This window comes from Ovis canadensis, chromosome 1 (assembly GCF_042477335.2).
Source record: "Ovis canadensis isolate MfBH-ARS-UI-01 breed Bighorn chromosome 1, ARS-UI_OviCan_v2, whole genome shotgun sequence".
NCBI lineage: Eukaryota > Metazoa > Chordata > Mammalia > Artiodactyla > Bovidae > Ovis > Ovis canadensis.
In genome coordinates, this window is record NC_091245.1 from 182,729,580 (window position 1) to 182,746,609 (window position 17,030).

A 17,030-nucleotide genomic window follows, 5' to 3' on the forward strand; every position below is an offset into this window, starting at 1 on the left:
ATGACAAAAGTGATGCTCAAAGTAAAAACAAAGAATAAGAAAAGGTAAAAAAAAAAAAGAGTTTTTTCAAAGATTAGAAAATTTCCCTCAAAGTGACTAGAACATTCAGAGGTATATCAATAAGTTTATAAGGAATGTTAAAAGGTTTATATCCTTATATCTGTTTATAAGGAATGTTAAAAGGTTCATAAGCACTTGAAGAATATGCAAAGATATAGGACATTCTATTCATGCCCTGATCTAATATATGTGTGTGTGTATGTGTGTGACTGAAAGTTCATCAGTTCATTGGATATATATTTATTGAGCACCCTACTCATTTCTAGGAACTGAATAATACTATGTATTGAGAGATAAATAAAACACAGTTTTTGTCTTCAAGAAGCTCACAATTTAGCCACCAGACTCATGAAACTACAATACAATATAGCAAAACGAATGACATAAATATGCATAAATGTAGGAGGCAGGGGTTCTAGAAGTGATCCAGGGACTGTTTTGAAAGGTAGAGGAGTAATATCATTGGTAAAGGAATATTCTAAGCAGAGCAAACCTTTGAACCCTTTCTAAAACTTTCATTAGAATTAGATTATCAGTTATTTAGAAACTATGATATTTAAAGCATGATAAAGTCAGGTACATAATCATAAAACATTGCAGGATTTTAAAATCAATTTCTTAAGAAAAAAGATTCCCTGTATTGTAATATCTTGACATCATCAGAAAAGCAAACAGTGCCTCCATAACTGGTACAAATAGTGACCGTGTATGTCATTCTGACTTTCAGTGTGTTTCAGCTGTCTTACGCAAGTAGGAAGCATTTCCAGCATACACTGGTTCTGCTTTTTCCAGCCACTTCTCTACTTTTACTATGTACAAACTTATACACAAATTCTGTTTTCATTGCACCATAAGAGAAATCATATCTGTATGGCTAATAAAGGAGGGGGAAAACCTATTTCCATTTAGTGGTCATACCTACAACTCTAACCAGAGAGTTTACGCTATACAGTACTAAGGCAGAAGATGTTGAAGAAAAGAAAGGATACCCCAATACCAAGAAAGCTCTTTCAGAGCTAGGAAATGCTCCTAAAAATTGCACAGAGTTCTTAATGACATTAAACACTTTGTTTTATACTAAACCCAATAGTGAGACAGCCACCAGCATATCGTATTTACCATAAATCATTAACAGCTAGCCAATTTGGAGAACTGATATAATTTATTACTTTATTCAGTACATATGTATGGAAACCCTGACATCTACCAAGTGCTTACCAGTTACTGTTTGATTTTTATTTCTGCAATAATTAAATAAGTTTACCATTTATTGAGTGCTTCCTATATGCTAGGAACTGATCTAAGGACTTTACATATATTATCTCATTTAATCCTCACAATATAATGAAGTAGGTACTATTACCATCTCCATTTAATAGGTTATGAAACTCACAAGTGGTGACTCTGGATATGCATTATGTGGATTCATTCTAAATAATGAGAACAGTGCCACTAATACCCATGCACCATCAGTTTCATTACTTGATAGTTACTTGGTCAGATATAATATTTATGTCATTACTTTTAATTTAGAAAAACATTAGGGTAGTTTTGAGGTTAATTTGAGAATTAAGCTAAACTCCTGTATTTAATCAGAGACATGTCTCAAAATAAGACTGGAAAATAATAATTTATTGTACCAATAGGCTAGCACTGGGAGACAAACTGACAGCTAGCTTGAGTTAGGCATGTTTTAGATGATGGAAGCTAGCATTACATCACATGCTATGGCAGCCCCCTTCTCCCTTATTAAAACTTCTCAGAATCTCAGAAGGTAATTCAGAATCTTTTACACCTTTACAAGAAGAATGAGATAATTGTCTAAAAAGTGAGAGGAAGACTGAGTCAGAAAGGCTTAGGTTTGAATCCTAGCTTGGCCACTTACTAGGTGTATGCCATCTATCAAATTAATTAGGTTCTTTGAGGCTCAAATCTCTTATCTCTAAAATGGTTTGTTGTGAAAAATTAAAGGAGATGATGTACCTAGGATAAAAAGCATAGAAATTAGCCGCGAATAGGTGTAAATATATGGTATTTGAAGCGTTCAGAGCTAAAGCTTATCACATACAACTAAAGTTTACTGTTTTGGAATCAAATGACACATTTAATATCTTAGTCTGCCTTAGACAATACATGTAGATAAGACTTAGCTAAAGCAAAGTGGACCTGGTAGTCTGGTAGAAATCCCTTTGAGAATGTTAATAATATAGCTGAAATGGTGGTGCTTAAGAAAACAGAAAAGTGAAGTGAAAGTCTCTCAGTTGTGTCTGACTCTTTGTGACCCCATGGACCATACAGTACATGGAATTCTCCAGGCCAGAATACTGAAGTGGACAGTTGCTCCCTTCTCCAGGGGATCTTCCCAACCCAGGGATCAAACCTAGGTCTCCTGCATTGAAGGTGGATTCTTTACCAGCTGAGCTGCCAGAGAAGAGCTGACCCACAAAATAGAGATAGACAACACAAGAATTTACCAGTTAATTATAGAAAAAAACCTTAATTTTCCAAGTGATTAATACAATGCTACATTTTATTTCATGGAGATGTAAAAACTTATTTGGGACTCACTGGGGAGAGTACAGAACTCAGCACAGTCATAAGGTCTCCTCTGACCAATCTGATGCCACTGTTTACTAACTAGCAGTTAACTCCCAGCATTCTCCAACTCCAGGAACCCTGATGCCCTTTCCACATACTTTCTTCTCACTTGACCTTGATTTAGTCCAACCATCTCCAGTATTGTATAGCTTCAGTGAGCTAAAGTGTAGAGTAAATATTAACGGAACACACATTTACTGATGGTGATGAAGCTGGTTGTAGGTGAAATGGGGTATTATTTCACAGAAGGGTTCATTGGAGGGGCTTCAAGAAGGCTCTTCTCATTTACTTGAATGGGTAAGTAACATTTCTCCTTTGAGGATTCCTTTGGGAGAAGCGACTGCCTAGATCTTCTATTATTGGTTCTTATTGGATGGCCTCTAGCTGAGATCATCAGATGGGGAAATCAGCAGATCAGTTAATAAGTATAGGAATTTTCTGAGCCACACTAGCCTGAGTGAGATATCCTGAGTCAGAGCTTTCTAGAATCTGTTTATTTCTCAGCTGGAACTCCTAATTGGTAGAACGTAGAAGCATAGAAGGGGCTTCCCTGGTGGCTCAGATGGGAATGAATCAGTCCACAATGCAGGAGACCAGGGTTCCATCCTTGGGTCAGGAAGATCCTCTGGAGGAGGGCATGGCAACCCACTCCAGTACTGTTGCCTGAAGAAACCCTGACATAGGAGCCTGGTGGGTTACAGTCCATGTGGTTGCAAACAGTTAGACACGACTGAGCAACTAACTCTCTCTCTCTCTCTCACACACACACACACACAGAAGCATGGAAGATGACTATTTCATGTACTCTTTTCTGGATAACAGGTTTGATAACAACAATTTAGTAAAATTCTAGCCAGATTGGATCTCTACTGCCTAATTCTCCAGCCTTATTTAGGGAAAATTAATCTTCTGGTTAAAAATGATGACAAGCAGACATTATTATCAGGGAAAGATTGAAGGTGGGAGGAGAAGGGGAATGACAGAGGATGAGATGGTCGGATGGCATCACCAACTCAATGGACATGAGTGAGTAAACTCTGGGAGTTGGTGATGGACAGGGAGGTCTGGCATGCTGCAGTCCATGGGGTCACAAAGAGTCAGACATGACTGAGCAACTGAAATGAACTGAGACATTATTATAGAAACATTTCAAAACTGATACTATTTTGTATATTTTTATATCATTTTCCCAAATAAATTCTATATACTTTATGGTTTCCAAACTTATGCATTTTTACATATGTACATAAATACCTTAATATCTAACTGCTTTACTAAGTGATAACTAGATAACAAAGGAGAGTAAAAATGATTTAATTCTAGTTTCAAATTTAGAATTCTGTTGAAACAAGAATTTTAGAAATATTCATAAGTTGTTAAGTGGTAGTCAATATATTTGGCTGAGTTAGGTTGAGATTAAAACCTTAAATTTCTCAAAAGGTCCTTGTCACTTGAGGCATTACTTTTTCAGTGAAAGTCTCCAACCTTCACAAGTGTGAAAATTGGGATACCCTGAAGGAGAGAAATATTTCTTGTCAGAAAACTGGTCATGGCTAGTTCACAGAGGGAAGTAGTCCAAGATCTTATCAGCTTTCCTGCGACCTCGCTATGTGATTTGCTACAAGTCATTAATATCCCCTTGCATGTCAGTTTCCTTCTCTTTATCTATGATAAAAAATATTATCAAGATAATGTGGAGTAAATATTTTGATCATCTCATACAGCATATGCAAAAGCCCTATATCTCAGAGTATACAAATGAAACTACCAGTATCAAGTGGAGAGAAGGACATCAACACCCTAAATCATCTTAAATAACCTATTTAGTATCTCAGCTTTTTGCTTTTTTTATGCTATAAAATGAGCATAATCATGTTTACACTTTTATCAAATAATATATCAGAATAGAGAAACACATAATCGATGAAAACTTTTCAACAAAATTTCATATAATGTAAAAAAATAATGACCAATATACTCAAGTCACCAAAACTGATTTTCAAATTTATTAGAGAAATTGATTTTATCAGAGGTTAAAGCAGCTGCCTCCAATGCGAGAGACCTGGGTTCAATCCCTGGGTTGGGAAGATGCCCTGGAGAAGGAAATGGCAACCCACTCCAGTATTCTTGCCTGGAGAATCCCATGGACGGAGGAGCCTGGTAGGCTACAGTCCACATGGTTGGAAAGAGTCAGATACAACTGAGCGACTTCACCCTCACCTTCACCTTCAAAATGAATATTTCTAAGCATATTCATATATTTATTAAGGAAGACTCTTTCTAAGATGGGAAGCAATACTGCCTTTTATTTGAATGGCTGGCTGCATTCTAGGATGGATCTAAGATCTTAGTAACAAGAAAGCCGAATCAGGGAAAGCAATTTTTAGCAGACTGTTGAATGATATATAAAGTAAAATATATTCACTAATAGGTCACAGAAATCTTACACACGCTTTTAGAACAAGAACTGCTTAAGCAGCTTTTTGTATTTGGCAAAGTCATGTTCCTGCACTGTCTTCTCAGAACCTCCTCCCACTTCTCATTTTTTGTTCTATAATGCCAGGTGGGAGTAATGACAAAGGGGGCGGGGCAACACAAACAGAGGCAGTCACTGCGGCAGGAGCCACTCCAAAGATCAAACAGCCACTTTGGCTGTGGCTGCCAGAATGGGAACCACAGTGGGTGGCTCATCAGCAAGATGCCCTGAGAAACACAGGGGCCACTCCTGGTAGGCCAGCACCTGGGGTACAGGCCCCTCATCCTGCCAGGTAGAACACAATTCTGTACTTCCATTATGTTAGCTGAAAAACCTCAGTGTTATAGACACTATACAAAAGCATAATTCTGTTCTACTAATTTCTTATCTACTACTAATTTCAGTACAAGGAACTCAGATTTTCCTATACTAATGGGTAGATTCTTGGCTAAGTGGTAAATAAGATAATTCAATATCTAATATTTTAATCAATATATTGCTTTAACTTTAATATCTTTTGAAAAAATAATACATTAATGCCTCTAATTACCCAGCCATCTCATATTCACCTATAAGTATAGAGATTCCTTAAAAAATTGCAAATAGAACTACCTTATGACCCAGCAATCCCACTGCTGGGCATACACACTGAGGAAACCAGAATGGAAAGAGACACATGTACCCCAATGTTCATCGCAGCACTGTTTATAATAGCCAGGACATGGAAACAACCTAGATGTCCATCAGCAGATGAATGGATAAGAAAGCTGTGGTACATATACACAATGGAGTATTACTCAGCCGTTAAAAAGAATTCATTTGAATCAGTTCTGATGAGATGGATGAAACTGGAGCCGATTATACAGAGTGAAGTAAGCCAGAAAGAAAAACACCAATACAGTATACTAACACATATATATGGAATTTAGGAAGATGGCAATGACGACCCTGTATGCAAGACAGGGAAAGAGACACAGATGTGTATAATGGACTTTTGGACTCAGAGGGAGAGGGAGAGGGTGGGATGATTTGGGAGAATGACAGTCTAACATGTATACTATCATGTAAGAATTGAATCGCCAGTCTATGTCTGACGCAGGATGCAGCATGCTTGGGGCTGGTGCATGGGGATGACCCAGAAAGATGTTATGGGGAGGGAGGTGGGAGAGGGGTTCATGTTTGGGAACGCATGTAAGAATTAAAGATTTTAAAATTTAAAAAATAAAAAAAGAAAAAAAATACAAAAAAAAAGTATATCATGATTTAACATGGTCAATAACCCAGATAAAAGAAAATACAGAGTCCTTAAGAAATTAAAGCAAACAAAGATGTCATAAAGCACACACAATTGTTCAAACTTATCTTTATTCATCAGTGAGTCTTTAACTTGGAAGCTATATATTCTTCCTTAATACCCAGTAGCATCAGTTATGCTGATCTTTCAGGGTCTTTCATTCATGTTACATGGAAAGATGGGTTACTTCCAGAAGAAAGCACAATGGGAACTGTAAGAAATAGCCCCTCTGTGCCTTAGAATGAAGAAGAAACAGAGGAGGTAAGGGACGAAGTATTCAAGGTTAAGAATAGTCGTGTCCAACTCGTTGTGACCCCATGGCCTGTAGCCTACCAGGCTCCTCTGTCCATGGGATTTTCCAGGCAATAGTACTGGAGTGGGTTGCCATTTCCTTCTCCAGGGGATCTTCCCGACCCAGGGATCGAACCCGGGTCTCCCGCATTGTAGACAGACGCTTTACTGTCTGAGCCACCAGGGAAGTCCAAGAACTATGTACAGTGTGCAAACATACATATAATTGTGTCCAACAGATATCACAGTGATAGAGCTCCACACAGAAATATTTACATTTGCTCTGGTTTGAATTATACTCCCTCAGAATTCATATGTTAAAGTTCTAACCCCCAATAATTCAGAATGTGAATTCATTCTGGTCATTGCAGATATAATTAACTAAGATGAGGTCATATTGGAGTAGACTGGAACCCTAATCCAATTTGACTGGTGTCTTTATAAAGGGGGATTTTGGACACAGATGTGAACATGGGGAGAACACTACCCGAGGATGATGGCAGAGATGAGAAAGATGCAAGTCAAAGAACACCAAAGATTGCCAGCAAACAATCAGAAGTTAGGTAAGAGGGATGCTACAGATTTCTTCTCAGAACCCTCAGAAGAAATCAACCCTGCTGATTTTCCTCAACAGAACTCTGACACTTCTGTTGTCTAAGGCATCCTGTTTGCGGTACTTTGTTAGAGCCCTAGGAAACTAGTTCGGTGATGATGATCACCGAATCACTATGTAAAGGTTAACTCATGTTTGCAACACTTTGAGAAGGTCGAAAAATATAAGATTCACTTCAGAAAAAGTGTCATTGATATGCTTTAAATAAACAAACTCCTTCATGTTTGATGATCAATATACATGAAACATACAGTTTTCAATTTCTGCTAATGCACTGAGATATCGCCACCTTTACTAACAAGACAAAGTGATATGTACTCTACAGAAGACATTAAAGAGTCCCCAACCCCGAAAAGAAGCATTTTGATGAACAAGGCAGATAAATTTGAATTTATTTTTGTTATTACATAGCCCAATGAGGTCGGGATGGTTACCAAGAGAAATTATTGGTAGAGAAGAGGCTGGCTACTTAGAAGAGATCAATTAAGAAATGCGATTTGAGTCTAGGTAAAAACTAGGAGACATTTGTCCAGATGAGAAGTTACAGATAACTTTAAATATGAGGAATGCATGGGCTAAGTAAGAAGACTGAGGCAAAGCAAGAGAAAGAAGGAAGGGGTGGAACAATAGTGGAGGAAAATGAGAGAAGTAGCTGGCATTGAGAGCAAAACAATCTGAACTAGGCAGAGAAAATGATAAAAAGTCTTAGACATGTTAAGAAAGACAAGAGACGGTAGCATTCCTGTGTTCTGAACAAAGAGTTAAAAACATCTAGTGCAAGAATTATGCTCTTAAAACTAGTGCTCTGAATGCTTTTGTGTGAAAAAGAAAGACTGTAGTTTTATTTTTCTTTAAAGATTCAATAGTGGAATGGAAACTTTTTTCCCTTTAAGTGTAAGCTAAGCAGTTATGGCAGGTAGGTCAAGGAAGAAATACTTCATGGACAGGAAGCCATAACTTTATACAATGTGTTCTCTGGAGAAGTTACAAAAAAAGTACAAAATAGTTCCACAAAGTTTGTTTGTTTTGTTAAGTAGCTTTAAAATCCTACCTCTCCTAATTGTTCTTAACATTTTATTCAGCCAATTATCAACCTAATTTAGGGAAAGAAAAATCAACTTGACTTTTTGACAGCCAAGCCAATCCAACTGGAAAATTCTAATCCTACAAGAATAGGGCACAGGGAAAACTCTGCCTAGCAACATTTTCAATTGTCAACAAAAATTCATGATATTATAATCATCTTTTTCTTCCTTTCCCAAACTCATTTCCTCTACAGAAATTAATGATAGTACAATGAGATTCTTGGGTAAAATGAAAAAGTGAAGAGAGTCATTCAGTCTTTAAGGTAATAGGAAGTTCTTGTTAGAGATGGTCAAATTATAATCTTTTTATATCCTTCATAGGAGCTAGAGATGGCCTTGTCCAAGTCTCTAAAATAACTCAGTTGTATCACTAAATAGAAGCATTACAGTTTAATTTAATCTATTTTCTATGTTAAATAACTCACAAATCAATTTATTTGTTTTATTTATTCATTGAGGGAGATTTTAGCTTAGATGATGACATTCAAGTAGGGAGCTAAAATGTTAAAAATGAAATATATATTTTTTAAAAAATCACAGGTATTTCTTTTCCTTTCTATTGATTTCTAAATTAGTTCTGCTATAGAAATGCCTTCTGCTAAGCACTACAGCTTCTGGTGGATGAGAAATAATACTCTCAAAACTGAGATAGTAGTAAAATGAATACATTCACATCAATGGAAATAAGAAGGGAATGAGGAAAGGGATCCTGCTACAGCATTAAAAAATATATTTTTGACCCTAACTCAAAATAATGCTTGTTTTAACCTTTCTCCTCTGAAGAGGAGTAATCGAATAAAGAAAGAAAAAGGAAGGAAGGAGGAAGAGAAGGAGGGAAGGAAAAGAAGAAAACAATGGAGTGATTAAGCATAAGAGCCATAAAGTAAGAAGTTGAGATGGAGAAGGAAATGGCAACTCACTCCAGTATTCTTGCCTGGAGAATCCCAGGAACAGAGGAGCCTGGCAGGCTACAGTCCATGGGGTCACAAGAGTCGGACATGACTTAGTGACTAAGCCACCACCACCACCAAGAAGGTGAGAAAGTAGGAAAGAAGGAGAGAAAGAGAGAAAACCATTATAGAGGTACTCTCTTATCCCCTTCTCACTGGCTGGCCCTCTAACCTTTTTTTATCTACTATCTACTCCAACTGAAATGTTTCAGACACAACTGGGATGGTTGAAAGGGAGTGGGGAAGGAAAATTACTCCCTTTAATTGATGCTCATTGGTGGCTCAGAGGTTAAAGCGTCTGCCTCCAATGTGGGAGACCTGGGTTCGATCCCTGGGTCGGGAAGATCCCCTGGAGAAGGAAATGGTAACCCACTCCAGTATTCTTGCCTGGAGAATCCCATGGATGGAGAAGCCTGGTAGGCTACAGTCCACGGGGTCCCAAAGAGTTGGACACAACTGAGTGACTTCACTTACTTAGGTACCAATATCTGCAATTTAGTAGCTCCTAGTGCTTTTAAGCTCATGTACCTGCTAAAATCCATGAATCTTTCCAAGGAGGAAAAGAAAGGGCATGCCAACCAAGACATATAAAGTACGTGTTGCATACTTTAAACAATATACAAACACATACATAGGAAGCATATTTTTATGCATTCTCAAAAGGATCATATAAACTCTAAACTGATCCTTGTACTCTCTAACCATTCATTAGCTCAGTGTAAAGAACTACTGGCTCTAGAATCTGAAAGAAGCCAAAATAAATAGAAAAGGGTAGGGACTTGGAGGAGGGGAAATGGGATATAAAACAAACAAATAACAAATACTTATGTAAAAAATATGTTTGTCTCTAAACCAACCCTTAAGCTTCTGACTCTTTTCATTGGAACTTAAGACTAATGGACTATTTAACAAAAATATACAGCAAGATGTATGATATTTTAGTGATTCTGCATGTTTTAAACATTCTTCCCTGTTAATTGCCTTTGATAATGCACTGACATCTAATACTGTTCTAATTTTTAATATTCACTCTAATAATAACAATAATATTGAAAAGCAATGCTACTTAATATTGTGGATATCAACTTATAGGATTCTTAAGAAATGACATGATGACATGGAGACTTGGTCACAGATGTGTAAAAAATCAAGTAAGAATAATAAACTTTTCATCTATTGTGTAGTTCAACATTTTAACTAGGCTGCATATGTTTGAGGACACAGCTCATGCCTTAGCTACGATAATGAAAATTATTTATATTCATTTTAAAAGTAATTTTTTCATAGTATTTCACAACCTTTAAATGCCTTGAGGTATCTTTATTTCATCTGATTTGGATTTCAATTCTGTTAAGTAAATGGAAGAGATATTATCTTCATTCTAGGATGAGGAAACAGGCTCTACGTGATTAACATGCTTAATATATTTAACAGGTGGCAAAGCAAAGTTAAGAATTCAGGAACTTTAATAACTTACCCAGTAATTTTTTCTGCTATCCTATACTGCACTCAAAAAAATGTCCATTACACATAACTTATTCAGGCATTTATGTTGTCTTACTTTAGAAATGAGGATGATGCTAGGTCCATATACAAGACATTTATTTTCCATGCTGGGATTTTGTGGATGACATACAGTGAAACAGAAAATATTAGCTATTTTATAGGTGCACAGATATATACTTAAATGTACAGTGTACACATTGTGGATCATTTCTATAAATGGGTACATGTATATAGGCATGCCCATGCATATACATGGGTGTGTGGGAACTAAAGGTATGCTTACTCAACCCATTAGAAAACAATATTGTAAAGTTAAGCTTGCACTTTTTACTATTAATCTTGCATTTAGTAGTGGGTGGTACATGTCCACAAATCATTTACAGATCAAATCAACATAAATACATGAATGGCATAGCAGGGAATATTTTGAGAAAAAATATAAATACACATATATCTACCTTCAACTATCCTTCCTATTAGTCAATAAAACTGATTACTTGGATTTATTAAATAAGAGGTAAAAACTGACTTACAAATATATTAGTATATTTTTAATCTATTATAATTAGAATCCAAAATTTAGTTGTTAAAGTTTCACAATTTGAGTGGCCTTATATTCCCTGTTTTCACTTGGGAAATTAGAGTTTTAGCTGGGAAATCCTCCTTCTTATTTTTTAATTTTAATTTGAGATAGATGGTCATATTTTAAAACAATAAGATGGTAGATTGCTAGGATGAGTTAATTTATTTCTCGAAGAACTGTCAGTGGCTCAGTTGTGCCTGACTCTTTGCGACCCCATGGACTGTAGCTCACCAGGCTCCTCCATTCATGGGAATTTCCAGGCAAGGATATTGGAGTGGGTTGCCATTTCCTTCTCCTTCCTTGAAGAAAGGGTATAACCATCTAGTGGATTTACCTGTTTTTAATCTCTTAATGTCCAAAGCAAGCCTTATATCCCAGATATTATAACCCACCTTGAGCAAAATTATGAAATATAGATGAAATTTGTCCCCAGTTTCTATTCCTTATCTTCCTTGACCTGTTTCCTTTTGACCTTCTTACACTTCCTTCATGAAATTAAAAGACGCTTACTCCTTGGAAGGAAAGTTATGACCAACCTAGATAGCATATTCAAACGCAGAGACATTACTTTGCTAACAAAGGTCTGTCTAGTCAAGGCTATGGTTTTTCCAGTGGTCATGTATGGATGTAAGAGTTGGACTGTGGAGAAAGCTGAGCACCGAAGAATTGATGCTTTTGAACTGTGGTGTTGGAGAAGACTCTTGAGAGTCCCTTGGACTGCAAGGAGATCCAACCAGTCCATTCTGAAGGAGATCAGTCCTGGGTGTTCATTGGACTGATGCTAAAGCTGAAACTCCAGTACTTTGGCCACCTCATGTGAAGAGTTGACTCATTGGAAAAGACTCTGATGCTGGGAGGGATTGGGGGAAGGAGGAGAAGGGGACGACAGAGGATGAGATGGCTGGATGTCATCACCGATTCGATGGACATGAGTTTGAGTGAACTCTGGGAGTTGGTGATGGACAGGGAGGCCTGGTGTGCTGCAATTCATGGGGCTGCAAAGAGTCAGACACGACTGAGTGACTGAACTGAACTGAACTGAACGCTTCCTTCAATCTTACTAAAAAATTTATTTCTAGTCCCTTTCCCTGGGATGCTAGAAATTCTACTTTATTTTCAGCTATAATCTGCGGTCTTTATTCAACCCAGATTCCTCCTACCACATCTTTAGCCTACCTTGCCAATCCCTCCATTGGAACGCTGCCATGTATCTGACCAATTTCACTTTGTCTTATGTCATGCCTTAACTCACCAAATCCTAGGTGCCAGTGAGAGACTTAAGATTTTCCTATTTCCTGGAAAATTATAACTGCATTTATCACAGCCCTCCATGTAAACCATCTCTATTAATATGTTAGGAATCCCATTTCAGGTTCATTCAATTTTGGCTTACTTTCCTTCCCCAGTCAGGCTACCACTATGGTCCTAGCATGTTCTGAGGTGTATAAAAGGTCGTCAGTAAACAAACAAGCCATAAAACTGAAATGCCACCTGTTATGTCACCATAAACCTGAAAACTTCCAGTCTAGCTCAGGCTCTCATGACCAACATGGCTTTTCACGTGCCCTAGTTGTTTTATTTATCAAGTGAGAAAGAAGTACTCTTTACCATGAGACATATGAGGATAAACGTTTAAGTTGTTTTCAGGAGGAAACCTACAATAGACTCTGTAACTATCATGCTGTTTTTTCTTCTGCTTCTAGAGCCAAAAGGAAAAAAAAAAAAAAGAATACTCAGAGTACTCCAAAATAAATCTTGGAAGTAACCCTTTATTCTAGAATTCATCTGTAGCAGACAAAACAATTATACCCCGAAGTAGCCACTCTCAAAAACCTAGAAACTTGAGTACATGGCAAAATGTTACATGGGAAAAGGAACTTTGCTGATAAAGTTAAGATTATGGACCTTAAAATAGAGAAATATCCAGAAAAACATCTATATCTGCTCTATTGACTATACCAAAGCCTTTGACAGTGTGGATCACAACAAACTCTGGAAAATTCTTAAAGAGATGGGAATACCAGACCATCTGACCTGCCTCTTAAGAAATCTGTATGCAGGTCAAGAAGCAACAGTTAGAACTGGACGTGGAACAACAGACTGGTTCCAAATAGAGAAAGGAGTATATCAAGGCTGTACATTGTCACCCTGCTTATTTAACTTATAGGCAGAGTACATCATGAGAAACGCTGGGCTGGATGAAGCACAAGCTGGAATCAAGATTGCCTGAAGAAATATCAGTAACCTCAGATATGCAGATGACACCACACTTATGGCAGAAAGCGAAGAAGAACTAAAGAGCCCCTCTTGATGAAAGTGAAAGAGGAGAGTGAAAAAGTTGCCTTCAAGCTCAACATTCAGAAAACTAAGATCATGGCATCTGGCCCCATCATTTCATGGCAAATAGATGGGGAAACAGTAACAGACTTTATTTTGGGGGGCTCCAAAATCACTGCAGATGGTGACTGCAGCCATGAAATTAAAAGACACTTACTCCTTGGAAGGAAAGTTATGATCAACATAGGCAGCATATTAAAAAGCAGAGACATTACTTTGCCAACAAAAGTTCATTTAGTCAAGGCTATGGTTTTTCCAGTGGTCATGTATAGATGTGAGAGTTGGACTCTAAAGAAAGCTGAGTGCCAAATAATTGGTGCTTTTGAATTATGGTTTGGAGAAGACTCTTGGGAATCCCTTGGACTGCAAGGAGATCCAACCAGCCCATCCTAAAGGAAATCAGTCCTGAATATTCATTGGAAGGATTGATGCTGAAGCTGAAACTCCAATACTTTGGCCATCTCATGCGAAGTATTGACTCATTTGAAAAGGCCCTGATGCTGGGAAAGATTGAGGACAGGAGGAGAAGGAGACGACAGAGGATGAGATGGTTGGATGGCATCACCGACTCAATGGACATGAGTTTGAGTAAACTCTGGGAGTTGGCGATGGACAGGGAGGCCTGGCATGCTGCAGTCCATGGGGTTGCAAAGAGTCGAACACGACTGAGTGACTGAACTGAACTGAACTGAACTGATCCTAGATTATCCAGTGGGCCCAATCTAATGACCTTAATAGCTGAGAACTTTTTTCCAGCTGGAATTTGAAAAAGAGATGTGGTATATGGAGAAGACAGAGAGAAGTCTGGGTGATACTGATTTGAAGCACTCTTGCCTAAAGATATAGGGGCCTGTGTACAAAAAGCTAAGGATAGCCTCTAGCTGACAGCCAGCAAAGAAAAGGAGATCTTAGTCACATAACCACAAGGAACTGAATGAGCCTGGAAGCTGCTAAATTTGCAGTCATTTGTTATAGCAGCAATAGAAATGTAATATACCATTCTAGTTCAATGGCTGCTAGTTACAATAGTTTAAATTTGTGTGGTAAAGAGTTGGAATGGGAACCAATATTATGAATACAAACAGCTCTTGACACTACAAACACATTTTCCCCTTAATTTTCCTTCTTTCAGTTATATCCCCAGAGAAAGTGAAATAACAAAGGACTAAAGGACATGGATCACAAGGTATGCATGCTCAATCACTTCAGTCGTGTCCAACTCTTTGCGACCCCATGGACTCCATCCAACCAGGCTCCTCTGTCCATGGGGATTCTTCAGGCAAGAATTCTGGAGTGGGTTGCCATTCCTTTCCCTTCTCTACATAATCTTTTCGACCTGAGTCACCTGCATAACAGGCAGATTATTTACCACAGAGCCACCTGGGAAGCCAATTTAAATGCAGTGTCCTTAACAAGAAGCTTCATAAATATACCTTTTGTCACAGGCAAGAGTATTATACCAATGATGCTACAATACTCATACCAACTAAGCCCACTGTCTTGAAAAAGGAAAAGAAAAATCAGAGAATGGTTCAAAGAATTATAAAGATAAGATGATAATGGCCATTTAAGAGATAAGGAAGACAGAATCCAAGCAAATGTATTCATATGTGTACTGGGGTGTGCTTTCCCCACTATACAAGTTGTCTTACAAACATACATGTAAATAAAACTATCTTCAAAACTATGGTTGCATATTTTTTATGGCATTGACAGAGCTATTTCTCAAATGTAGCTTCCAAACTATTTTCTTTCTTATTCACATTTTTTTTTCCCCTTTGGCAATCCAGATTCTGGCCTTGACAGATGAAAACAATATTGGAGGAAAGGCAGCCGTTTCCAGTGACTTTTTAGCATGGAAGTTTTAGAGAACTTGACTTTTGCAGGTATACTCAAGTTCAGAACCTAAAATTTTTTTGAGTTATAACATCATGCTGAAAACAGATACCTTTGTAATCAATTAGAAATGATTCTCACAAAAAAGGGTAAATTCTCAGCAGGTTGTATATAGTCCGCATTATAATTATATCACAGTATGAAATAATACAAATGAAAAAAGGAAGAGGAACAATTAGAGTGATTAAAAGTTCTTATAGAAACAGGATAAATGTAGTTAATATTTTTATGTAGAGACAGGAAATACATGATGTAAAACTGTCTAACACCACATTCTGCAGCTTTCCTTTTGTGTTGCATGAGGTCACAACTGGAAGTGTCGCTCTAATGACCTGGTTAAGAACGGTGTAGGATGAAGACCATATGAGAAAAAATACTTTTCTTTTGAACACTACACTCTGTTTACTATAGGTCCCTGAAAACTTGCTGAAAAGTTTGGTCATTTTATAAAGAGTTATGATAATCGTGAGGAACTTTGAGTCTCAGATACAGCAAATTAATCCCCATTTTATGTCTGTCCCAACTTAAAATTTCTAAAGGGGGTGGATAATAATAAATTCTGCCAGCTCTCTTTTTTAAGGGCTATTCAGATACTAAATAAACCAGGAACATTTTAAAATGCAATCTCATAAAAATCTGCTTTGCTTAACCTTCTCTCCCTCTTTAAAAAATAAGAAAGGCATGATGTTCTTTTTTTGTTAATTAATTCACTTTAGACAATTCCTTAAATTTTCATTTTAATAAATTTTTGTGTGGGTGCATTAATTACTTTCAAAGACGCTTTACAACTGTTACCTATTAAAAGCCTTTGTTAGCGAATAAAAAAAAAAACAAAAAAAAAAACTTCCAACATTGCCCCCTCCCTTCTCCATTCTGAGCAGGTCCTCGCTATCAACTGCTGGAGTATGCTCGCTTTGCACCTAGAGCTATAATTATTTTGCTTTAATTTTACAAAACCTTTTGTTCCATTCCCACGAGCCCACCTGATCCTTATATTACACTCGCTCTATTAAAACACTCATGCAGAACAAAGCATGGCTGTACTGATTCATAAGTAACTTTTTTTTTCCTCAGTAAAATGCCACTGGCTAGGGCTTGGGACATAGTCCTGGGCTTCCCCCTCCTCTGCCAATTTTCATGTGTTAGAGGAAAAAAAAATATGTTGTTTCAGAGTGTTGTATTCTTCCCAAACGTCCTTTCTTTGTCCTGCTGCTTCTTTAATGTGTGTTTTTAAAAAAATATTTTGTTATCCATAGTTTTAATCTGCTGCAATAGAAGTGATACAATGTTAAGGATGGTGGGCATATTAAGGATTGTAATCATGTTGAGATTTCCTTTATT

General features: G+C 37.3%; 1 protein-coding gene across 38 annotated transcripts in view; it reads right to left on the reverse strand.

The window, feature by feature from the left end:
* The window catches only part of ZBTB20 (zinc finger and BTB domain containing 20), an 838,712-nt gene that overhangs the window by 448,663 nt on the left and 373,019 nt on the right, over positions 1-17,030 (reverse strand). The window lies entirely within an intron of this gene.